Source organism: Vespa mandarinia, chromosome 5, assembly GCF_050613455.1.
Source record: "Vespa mandarinia isolate Hongniang chromosome 5, ASM5061345v1, whole genome shotgun sequence".
Lineage (NCBI taxonomy): Eukaryota > Metazoa > Arthropoda > Insecta > Hymenoptera > Vespidae > Vespa > Vespa mandarinia.
Genome location: NC_140814.1, coordinates 9290001 through 9300000, shown reverse-complemented (window position 1 = coordinate 9300000; position 10000 = coordinate 9290001). Strand labels below are relative to the sequence as shown.

The 10000-nt window shown below is 36.2% G+C and overlaps 1 protein-coding gene across 3 annotated transcripts in view; it reads right to left on the bottom strand.

Annotated features, from left to right (window-relative positions):
• Positions 1 to 10000, bottom strand: part of LOC118448436 (roundabout homolog 2) — a 208682-nt gene that overhangs the window by 12899 nt on the left and 185783 nt on the right. The gene's annotated exons all lie outside the window — the stretch shown is intronic.

Below are 10000 nucleotides of genomic sequence, written 5' to 3'. Positions count from 1 at the left end.
GAGAGAGAGAGAAAGATGGAAGATGAAGATACAAGAGGAAGAAGAATCGAGAGGGGGACTTGCATAGGTATCGTTTATGGAACGACGGTCGAAGCGATTTCGACGTAAATCGATCGTAATCCCTTTTCTCTCTCTCTCTCTCTCTCTCTCTCTCTCTCTCTCTCTTTCTCTCTGGTTCGATCCATGAGGAAGACGAGGAAAGAGGAGGGTCGGCTCGTATGGGTTGAGTTCTTGACTCGCCTCGCCCCAAGTCCCTCGTTTATCGTCCTCACCCTCCTCCCACTCACCCTCCTAACCTTTGGAAATTCTCTCCGAATTCTCGGCGAAGCTCGTCGAAGACCGGCCCATCGTCTCGTCTTTCCTTTTACTCTCTCTCTCTCTCTCTCTCTCTCTATCTATCTATCTATCTCTCCCTCTCTCTCTCTCTCTCTCTCTCTCTCCCTCCCTCTCTCTCTCTTTCTATATCTCTCTCATCCTGGCTTCGTTCACGACTTTACTTTAGTCTACTGCGCACCGAGCAAATAGCCACGCGCAGAAAAGCACGATACCTTTCATGCTGTTCGTCTTTTTTCCATTTGCTAGTAGCCGCTGAGCTTTTATTCATTTTATTTTTTCTTCTCCCTTCCGTTTCCTTTTTTTTTTTTCTTTCTTTCTTTGCTTCTTCTTCTTCTTTTTCTCTTTTCCTTTTTTCATCCCTTCCCTTATTAACCCCTTTTTACATAGAACCCACGCATATACGTACACCTACTTACGTGTACATACATACATATACATACATACACGTACATAGAATAAATATATTTGTGTGTGTGTATGTGTATGTGTGTGTGTGTGTGTCCGTTAACACGCTCGCGAAAAATTAGTTTGTACAAGCGTCGAATTTTCGTGAAGTAAAGGAAAAAAAAGAAAAAGAAAAAGAGACGTGTTATTACGAGGAAAACATGGGACCAAAGAACGGTGGCGATGGCGACGGTGGATGAAGGGGAATGAAGGGGATAAAGTAAGGGGATGAAGGGAAACGAGTGGATAGGAGGAGGAGAAAAAGGAGAAAGAGGTGAAGGAGGTGGATGGGATAGAGGATAGGTGGGAGGATTGGGCAAGTGTTCGGAGATAGTTAGGCTCTTGCACTCTTGTTCTTCCATTTTCTTCGAAGAAGATAGAAAAGGAAAGGAAGAAAAAAGAAAAAGAAAGAAAGAAAGAAAGAAAGAAAGAAAAAAAATCGTTTCGTCTATTTCGGAGTTATATTCTTTTCGCGACTTTTATGAACCACCCTTATCCCCCTCCCCACTTCTTTCTCCCCTCTGATTCTTATCCACCTACTACCTCCCCCTTTTTCCCCTTCTCTATCTCTATTACCTTTCCCCTCTTTCATTTTTAACCGTCCTTCTTTCCTTCTTTAATGGATTAACTTTTTTATTGTATGATCTCTTTCCATCTCTCTCTCTCTCTCTCTCTCTCTCTCTCTCTCTCTCTATCTCTCTCTCATTCTCTTTTATTCTCCTTCTTTCTTTCTCTGTCTATACGTTTCGTTTCGTAGAGAAATTCTCGACTTCTTGAAGAGAGACTAATTCGTCCGATCGAATTCCGTTGTAGAGTATTATACGACGTCGGAGAAGCTGAAGAGTCGTAGTCGTAGTCGTCGTAGTTGTCGTCGTTGTCGTAGTCGTCGTCCTCGTCGTCGTCGTTGTCGTCGTCGTCGTCGTCGTCGTCGTTGTGGCATCGGTCGTTAATGCTCTCACCTTGACGTATACCATTACCATTTGTCGCGCAAGGTCGGATTACTTGGAAAACGTTCCACCAGCATCTCGCGGTGAGAAGGGTTAGAGAAGGGAGGAAGAAAGGGGCTGCTTGAAACCCCGTAAAAGCCGATCGATCGAAGCCGAGCGTCCATTAAGAGAACCAAGACCGATTTAACAGTCTCTCTTTGTCTCTCTCTCTCTCTCTATCTCTCTCTCTCTCTATCTCTCTCTCTGTCTTTCTTGTTCTTGCGGTATAAGAAGATAAAGGCTAGAAAATATTGTCCGTTCGATTGTAAGTTCATTATCTAAGTGTTTCTTAAACTATTCAAATCTTTTTCTATTATCCCGTACAATGATAATACGTATCTTAATTAACAATTTTAATATAAAATAGATAATTGAGATATTATTAATGTGATTAAGTATCTCGATAGAATATTCTTACTATTTTCTATCTTATCTTTTATCAGAACGAAAGTTTTACACGCGTATGTGCAAACGTATGTATACATTTTTTGTATGAAATCGAAAGTAAAAGAAGAAGAAAAAAAGAAAAATCCAAAATGTAAAAAGGGAAGAAAGAACGAAAGAAATGAAAGAAAAGATCGAGAGCTTGTCGAAGCTTTCCAGAAGTTCCCAGTTTGGGGATGGAGGGACGGAGGGACGTTGGGAGGGAGGGAGGGAGGGAGGTAGAGATGGAGGTAGGACGAGTGCAGCGAATAGAGGGCGATAAATAACGGGGAAAAGTGCGAAAAATGAGAGAGAAAAAAAGGTTATCGAGACGTAGGGTATGAAAAAAGGGGGTGAGAAGGAAAAAGAGAGAGAGAGAGAGTAAAAAGGGAGTAGAGGGGTGTGTCGTTGTCGTTGTCGTCGTCGTCGTCGTCGTCGTCGTCGTCGTCGTCCTCGAATAGAGTGCATTAAGCCGGTGAAACGGTAACGACGGGACGAAAAGCTAAGTTATGACCGATCGAGATTAAATCCGGCAATTTATAAAATTACGAATTTAAATGGAAGACTCGAACTCGTTGGTAGTAACGGAGAGCTTTTGCTGCCGGTTCAGAGATTGTTCGATTTAACGTTCGATTCCATCGATGGCGTTGCGGCTTCGCGCCGTACGAGTTAACGGATTTTCACGATGTGCAACGTGTCTCGTAAAAAGGATTCTCTTGTTAGCATTCGCAGCTCGTCCGCAAACAACGCCGTCCGCTTTTGGGCGCTTTTAATCGAGGACCATTTGCGAGGACTACTCTTCTTCTTTTTTTTTTCCTTCTTCTTCTTTTTCTTCCTTTTTCCTTCTTTCTCTTTTTCTATTTTTTTTTATTTCCTTTTCTTTTCCTTTCCCCCCCACCCCCCTCCCGTAAGAGAAGAAGTCCCTCGATAAGAATAATATCGAAACGAGAAGGAGGAAAGAAAAGAGGTGATGTAAGTTAATTAATGTTAACACGTAGCGCTGTAATTATATATATATATATATATATATATATGTATATATATATATTTTTTTTTTTCCTTATCTTTGTATTTTTTAATTTTTTCTTCTTTCTTCCTCACTTCCTTTTCTATTCTTTTCTTTTATCAGTTCATCCTCGTACAATTATCCGGTTTAAATGATAATGAAGATCAACATGAGAAATGCAATTATTTTTTATTACGAATTTAAATAGTCTGCGGAGTTTTAGATTTAGTAAAAGGAAAATAGAAAAATTGAAATGAAACGAGAAGAAAGAAAAATGGAAGGAACGAAAGGGATATTTTCAAGCATTTCTATTGGCTTTAATCACGATCCGTTCTATTGTTTAGCCCCTTTTGCTAGTATTTCCGAAGTAAAGGGAAGCCAACGCACGATATAGCAATTACGTCGTTTAGAACAAATCTCGGTAGTTCTAACTGAAGATAGGCAGCTATTGTATTAACCTCTCTCTCTCTCTCTCTCCCTCTCTTTCTCCTTTAACATATCGATCGTACAGGGATTCGTGGTCGATCATCCCTCAGGGGGTTGCATCGAAGATGATCTTCTCTCTTTCTTACACACACGCGTATATAGAGTAAGAGAAGGAAGATCTTTCTAATAAGACTGAGCGAGATAGACAGACGACAGACAGATAGAGACAGAGAGAGACAGACAGACAGACAGACAGAGAGAGAGAGAGAGAGAGAGAGAGAGACAGTGTGTGAGAGAGAGAGAGAGGATTACTCTCCGTTGTTTGAAGGGATCCAACGATCGTTCGGAGGGAATCAACGCTGGGTATAATGGCATATTCTCGTACCGTTATTACGTTCGAGGTGTACGCCCAGTGCACGTTACATCGACTACAAAATAATATTAAAGTCCTATTACGGTGGTACGCGTGAGTGGTAGGCAGACAAGAGGATCATACTTGCTTTCTCTCTCTCTCTCTCTCTCTGTCTGTCTCTCTTCGTAATCGAGAACAGCCTTTGGCTGTGTCGGTTGTTGGTGGTGACGAGAAGACGATCAGAAAGAGATGGAGGTGTACTCGATGGGAAGTGCAGTCGATTTCAAAGTCAACCATTTTCTTCTTCTTCTTCTTCATCTTCTTCTTCTTCTTCTTCTTCATCTTCTTCTTTTTCTTCTTCATCTTCTTCTTCTGCTTCTTCTTCTTGAATATCTTTCAAGCTCATTCGAACGTAGTCACCGTGTGCCTCTACACTTCATGTATCGCGTGCTGCTCATGCTAATAATGGACGAACGCGAGCTGCCACGATTTTATTCCTTCATTTTTTTCTTCGTCTTCTTCTTCTTCTTCTTCTTCTTCTTCGTCTTCTTCTTCTTCGTCTTCTTCTTCTTCTTCTTCTTTTTCTTCTTTTTATTCATCGTCGATTTGCTTTAACTCCTTCAGGCGTTAAGACGTCACGCCTGTTTTTCACTTTTCCAAGAGTCTCGTATCAAGATTGTGATCTCTGCTATGATAAGGGAAATCATTGTTCAATTCGTCGGTGTATTTCATTTTATTTTATTTTTCATTATTTTTCTTTGTTTTTTTTTTTTCTTTTTCTTCTTTTTTTCTTTCCTTCCAGAAACCAAGTACAAAGATGTAGTTGAGATTTTCGACACACGTTTCATTCGAAGATCAGACTTTATTCGATATCGTTTCGTTTTATTTTATTTTAAAATATATTTTATTTTTCATTGTTTTTCTTTGTTTTTTTTTTTTTCTTTTTCTTCTTTTTTTCTTTCCTTCCAGAAACCAAGTACAAAGATGTATTTGAGATTTTCGACACATTCATTCATTCGATTCATTCGAAGATCAGACTTTATTCGATATCGTTTCGTTTTATTTTATTTTAAAATATATTTTATTTTTCATTGTTTTTCTTTGTTTTTTTTTTTCTTTTTCTTCTTTTTTTCTTTCCTTCCAGAAACCAAGTACAAAGATGTATTTGAGATTTTCGACACACGTTTCATTCGAAGATCAGACTTTATTCGATATCATTACGTTCGAATGTTGTATCATTTGAAATAGTAATGATAATTAATGACACGCGATATTATAAAAATTAAAAAAAATTATTCGTATCTTTCGTTAATAATCATTTTCATCGAGTTCTACGTATAAGAAAAAAGGTAATAGTTATGATTAAATTTTTCTTTTCTTTTCTTTTTTTTCTTCTTTTTTATTCGAACAAAGAATATCTATTAAATTTAAAAATGATCAATCATAAAGATCGTATAAAGAATGGACGAGTGGTAAGCGTTGGAAGAAACATTGATATACCTATGATACTCGTTTCTCTGATTGAATTTTAAATTAATTAAATCCGAATCATCTCATATACCTTTTTCAATTTCCCTTTACGTGTACCTTTTTCAAGCGAGAAAAATAAAACCATCGAACAACAATCACTCGTACGTAAACATTACTCCGTACACCCGACTCTCTACTATGACTCGCGATGTAAACACGAGTTTTTATTGCGAATCCTTTTCGAACGAAGGAACAAAAGGAAAAAAGAATGAAAGTATGAAAAAAAGTATGAAAAAATAAAAAAATGAAGGGAAAAAAAAAGAAAAAAGAAATAAACTTGTCTTTCAACAATGATTTGTTTTTCAACATTGCTTTCAACAATGATTTTATCGTTGAACACCATTCTTTATTATAGGCAAACTCTCTCTCTCTCTCTCTCTCTCTACACACACACACAAATCTACACGTTCATACGGATACGTATATTATTCTTATAACGTTACGTTAACACGTTATTTCTCATCTAAATGGTTTTTCATCATACATAGTTCCAGAATATTATTCCCGTAAGTTTCCGTACTGTGGACGAAACGCTATACGTTTTTCTAAGGTCGACGTTTAATCAACGAGGAACGAAAACGTGTTTTCAAGGAACGATAGAGAATCGCCGAGTTCTCAGGGACCATTCGGAAAGGGAATTAATTGAAATAAATGTTATTCCAGCAAGAAATCTCCGGATACTATTATACGTACATACATCCTATCTATCTATCTATATACGTACCTTATACGTATGTACATTGATATGTATGGGATAGATATATACATACATGTATACCTTAGAAAGATATATAGGTACATATCTACGGCGACCACAGAGCCATACTCAGATGGGATATTATTACGTCGTTCTTGATACGATTTCTATTCTCGATTCTATTAAATGGATATTTGGATATCCCGTTAATTGCGATTCGCAAAACGATTACGTCGAATGAGATGACGTCGCTTGAGAGGAGGTGCCTTGGGTTTGCAAGGGGTAGCGAGGGAGGGAGGAGGGTTGTACGATGGAAGAGGAAATGGAGAGGGTGAAAGAGAGACAGAGAACTGGAGATCCTATCTCGAACATAATTCCTGCTCCCGATACCGAGGTTAACCATCGGTGGATATCTTCGATGCCCCCGGCAAATTTCCAAGTCATTCCTATGCAATTCGCATTTCGCTCGCCGATGACAGGACGAATCTCTCGTGTAAGTAGGTATAAGATCGAGAGAAGGGAAGATAGAAAGAGAAAGATAAAGGAGAGCCAGAGGCGTTCTACGTTGGAACTGGCAGGAGTCTCTTCTATTAGGACGAAGATTTTTTTCTCTTCGTCAGCTGGCCAAAATCGTAATGAAAGAGAAGGAATTGAATGGAGAAAGAAAAGAAGAAGAAAAAAAAAAAGAAAAAAAGAAAGAAAGAAAAGAAAAAAAATGGGATTTTTTAATTGTCGAAAATCGATTGAATTTCGAGTTGACTTTTTTTTTAATTATTTTTTATGCTCGACACACACACACACATATATATATATATATATAGGTTATTATAAAAGGATTTAGGATCAAATTTATATTATGTATTACTGAGGTCAAATAGATGAAAATAGTTCACATTAACTTAAATCCAAAAATGTTTTATTGAAAGGATATATACTTTTAAAGATATCTATAATTTATTGCGATAATTATAAAATATATTCGAAAATTTCTCTCTTTCTCTCTCTCTCTCTCTCTCTTTGTCTGCAAGAATGCAGATTTTCATACGTCGAATTAATTATTGTCGAAGTCTTTCTAATATTTAAACTGCATAGGAAATAATAGTAAATAAATTTTAAATACGTCCCGAAAGTTTATTTTCTGAATTTTTGTCGTATTTTTACGAAGTAAATTTTTTTCGCGTGACCCCTCATAAATAGAAGTTCAAAGAAGAAAAACAAAAAAAAAGAAAAAAAAAAAACAAAAATAGAAAGAGTACGACAATCAGTAATTCGACGAATGGAAATAAATTATAAATATCTTTAAAAGCATATATCTTTTCAATAAAATATTCTTTTTGGATGAACTATTTTCATCTATTTAACATCCCACCCCGCCTCCTCCACCACTTTTCCATTAATACGTGTTATAAGTTTGCATTCATATATGATAATCATTACGATTTTTAAAATATAATATCATTAATGATCTTTAGAATTAATATAAATGAATATATAAATAAAATTTAAATGAGCCGTTCATAAATTAAATCGATTAATATCGTTTCTTGAATTTGTTTAAAATTTGTTTATTTTGTTTAAAATGAATTTGTTTAAATTTGTTCAATGCATTTGACGGAGTCCTCCTTTTTTATATTCATAATGGATTTTCTTAATTTTCATTATTTGATACCATTAAATGACAATTTCTTTTTTTTCCTTTTTTTGGGATCATTGAATTAAAAAATAATTTATTTCAGAAGCCAATCTCTAATTAACTTCTTTACTCTGGATGTCAAATCATAAATTGCAATGATAGAATTCAAATGCAGCAACAATGTCTTTAAAAATACTTCAATGTTTATTTGAATATATATTTTAAAGGGAAGTTTAAAAAGTAATTAATATTGTTACATCACGTTTCTCCATTCTTTGTTTTATGAAATTAATCGTTTTGACAAATGGAAAAGGGGCTCAAATCTAAGATATAAAATATAAATAAATAAATATAAATATTGAAAGGAGATTGACTTAAGTTTTAACGTAATTATTTCCAATTACGGAATTAAATTATGCACGATTTAAAATGACAAAAAAAGGATGATAATTTTGTGGATCGTGAGAAGGAAGGAAAAAAAAAACACAAAAAAAAAAAAAAAAGGAAGAAGAAGATATCCTAATATACTATTCAATTAATAAGCTATAATACTTTACGGTATTATTAGATCCGAGATAGGTACGAGGAACATTAGAGGTTGATACTTAATGATCGATTTAACGTGAAATAAATCAAAAACATAGAAGAAGTGTAAAAGAAAGAAAATATATTAAACGTTAAACGGTGATGTTGCTGCGCGGGTAAGGCTTTGAAAAGGCGCGAAATAAATTGCGAAGCGTAATCCACTTCCTTGTCTGGCGTTCGTGCGGCACTAACGATGATTAAATAGCAGGGTGGTGTTGGTGGGCCGATGGTGATGGTGATGGTGATGGTTGTCGAGTAATGCCGACTATGACGTATGACTCATCGTAGAAAGGCGACGAGAGAAAAGAAGAAACGGTTCGATGCGACGAGGCACACGGCACGCGTGCATCATCGTGCACCACCAGGGTTACGCGTTAGCCCTTTGTTATATTTTCGTTTGGCTTTAGGAACGATCGTTCTCAGTACTTCAGTATCCATCTCTCTTTCTCTTTCTATATTCACGATGTTGTCTTTTCATTTACACCGCGCGTGCAAGCAACCTCGTTCGATCGGCTTTACCGTTCTAGCAAGAGGAACGACAACCCTTACGAGACGTAGTAGTCTTTCCAACTTTTTCGAGATCATCTACGACCCTTCGAAGAGGGTGCCTAGAATTGCTATGAAACAAAAGAGAGACAGAGAGAGAGAGAGAGAGAGAGAGAGAAAGAGAATTTGCAATTTTAAATTTATTTCATTGTTAATTTCTGTTGTAATATTGAATTAAGAAATAGAAATTTGACAAGGGATATTTGTCAATGGATTAATGTTTCTTTGATATTAAGCAATTAAAAAGGAACAAGGAGAAACTTTAAGATATATATATATATATATAAAACGATTTGTAAATAACTCGTCGAGAGAATTGGAATTTTATTCGTTTCAATTTTGTTACTTTTCATATTACTTGACATATGTACGATCGATCTGGTAAAGTTACAACGTCATGTCCAAAGTGACATATGACCGATAGAAATTAATTATTTTTTTATACTGTTCAATATATAACACCAGATATCAATGTAGCTTATATTCTCTCTCTCTCTCTCTCTCTTTCTCTTTCTCTTAATTAATCGAACAAATGGTAATAAAGAAGAGTATTCATTAATTAATTATTTAAGAATAAAGAAAGACAAAGATTGAGACAAGGATTGAGGGGTAAAAATTTGTATAAAACGTCTCTCTCTCTCTCTCTCTCTCTCTCTCTCTCTCTCTCTCTCTCTCTCTCTTGAAACGTGTTATGATTCTAAGTCTTTTATAGGTAGCAAAGTTATCGATTTTCCATACGCTTTCTTTCTCTTTCCCATTCTATTCGGGCCCATCGTTACCACTACTAACTCCCTTTACTCCTCTTCCTTCCTTCCTTCCTTCCTTCCTTCCTTCCTTCCTTCCTTCCTTCCTTTCTCGTTCATCCTAGCTTACCCCAATGGCAGAGTCACAAACCTTATCTCTCTTTCCATCTTGCCGCACAACGAATGTGTACGTACGTATCTATATATATATATATATGTATATGTATTATGTATATGTATTATGTGCCTATCTACACTTGTTCCTATCCTCGCTGACATTACGAACGGAGCTT